The sequence below is a fragment of the Jatropha curcas genome, chromosome 2 (assembly GCF_041381405.1).
Source record: "Jatropha curcas cultivar XTBG-Jc1 chromosome 2, XTBG_Jcur_1.0, whole genome shotgun sequence".
Lineage (NCBI taxonomy): Eukaryota > Viridiplantae > Streptophyta > Magnoliopsida > Malpighiales > Euphorbiaceae > Jatropha > Jatropha curcas.
This window is the reverse complement of record NC_143152.1, coordinates 2629315-2631718: the sequence shown is the minus strand read 5'-3', so window position 1 is coordinate 2631718 and position 2404 is coordinate 2629315.

Below are 2404 nucleotides of genomic sequence, written 5' to 3'. Positions count from 1 at the left end.
TGCAATTACAATAATATGCATAAATAGTATTTTTACATCCTAAAAATAATTAACCAGCAAAATTCATAACTTATTACTTTTCGCTTGATGAATTCAACAGTATTGTTTTGAATTTTACGTCTTAAGTTAAAACTATCCTTATTCAGCGAAATTAGCTATTTTGATAATTGTTTTAGTAGCGTTAAATTGAATGTTATATGATTTAATTTTTTATAAAATGCTATCTAAATATGTAAAAGCTAGTTTAAATGCTATATTACCGAACATTATAAAAAATAGCTGTAACACCCGCAGCCCAATCCCGAAAGACCCGACGGTGGATGCCACATTCGGTGCCGGAGGCACCTTCCTAACCGACATATAAATCATACAACCATATTATGAATTAGAAGTGACTTAGTATTCACAAGTTTAGCAAGTAATAATATTTTGTTTTGAAAATGATTTGGGAGAGTCCTACAGAAAAACTGCAAGAGTTTTCCCTAAAAATAAAAGTTGCCAAACATATGAATACAAAGCACTCCCAAATTCAAACTCCAAACCCCATCAAACTCCAATAACAACACAATAGCACTTCTATAATTTCATAACTACATAATTCCTCAATAACATTTTAATATTCGTCACTTAAATACATTCATTATATACATATATATAATATTTTATATCCAAACATTAAATAAAATAATACCATATAAGATTCGAAAATTTTTGGGGCGTTACGATAGCGTTTAACGTTTTAATAAAGCTACTTAAAAAGTTGTTGCTGAATATAGCCTAAATGGAATCAATAATCATCGCATCACAATCATTAACTAAAGAGCCAAAATAAGATATAAGGTTTGTTCGGCAAAATTATTAATTGTTTTAACAGTGTTTAGTTGTTAGTTATTTTAGTGGTTTTTTGTGAAACGCTAAAAGTTAAACATTACATGAGTTAACTTTTCACAAAACATTACCTTAACATTTAAAAGTTAGTTTAAACGCTGTGTTACTGAATACTATGAAAAATAACAGTTGAGTTAACTTTTCACAAAATATTACCTTAACATTTAAAAGTTAGTTCAAATGCTATATTACCAAATATTATAAAAGTAGCATTTAGTATTTTGACCAAAACTATATAAAAAACTAAAAAATTATTATCGAATACAACCATATTTGGAATGTTACCATTCACGGTCTACACCAATAATATATAATCAATCTCAACCTCAAAAATGGAAATGGAAGTTAAAACCCATATATATCACGTCATCAAATAAATACATTTAAAATTGAATAAAAAAATCTATATAAAAATAAATAAAGATACATTTTTTAAGATTATGTAATCAGGATTACAAACCTTCTTTGAATAGAAGGAAAAAAAAAAAAGTTTAAAAAGCATAATTATGAAAACTTTTTAGGGTAATAATGAGAAAATAAAAAGGGAGAATTAGAACGTTAGCTGAATGTCTTAGTCATTTGAATGTATTAGATACATATAAAAAAATTTAAAAATCTATAAAAAAAATGAAAAGACATAAAGATTGACTAATTATTAAATAAATCTTACCCAATAAGAAAGTTCAAAGTGGAAATGAATGACCGCAAGTAAATGATACACCCAAATTAGTCAACTAACCGAGCCGCCTATGATGAAAACATAGCTTTGTGACAAAATTTTTTTATAACCTCGGGTTCCTTAGCGTGGCATACCAACCAAGCACCCCATGGCCCCATGATGATACCAAATTAGTGGTCACAACATGTCCCTAAACATAACTTGGAAGGAACATTATTGAATCAATGCAAATCTCCAAGATGTTTAAATTTCATTATCAAGACACATTATGAAATTGAAAATTTCTACCTCTCCTAAAATGGTAAATTGAGGTTATGATAAAATTATAATTATGAGAAGAGCAGCATATATTTGTTAGGTGTTGAGGTTGGAGTCAAGATTTATTTCAATTTATTTGGTTGATTTGATTATTTTTGATACTTCGATTAATTATGTCTGATTTTTCAATGCAATCGGCGAAGTTGATATTTTCAGAATCTATTTGGATAAATTAATTTTGATTTAGCTCATTATTTAAAAAAGATGATAAATTGATTTAATTGAGAGATAAAATTTTGTAAAAAAATCAGAAAGCAAGAGACTATAATTTTCTTCTTACATTATAATAGTTCAACTAAAAAATGCTAGCATTTGAATGTAAAATGGTTAAAAACTTTTAGCTAGACTGCTCAGCACCTAGCCAAAATGTGTTTTTCAAGTTAATTCGAGTTTTGGGTTTGGACCTATTAATGATAAAAAGTTAATACTAACAAATTATTTAACTAGCTTTCTACCTTTATATGCTTTTTATGGATATGATATTTATTCGATATAGAATTTTTAATAAGATTTTTTTGA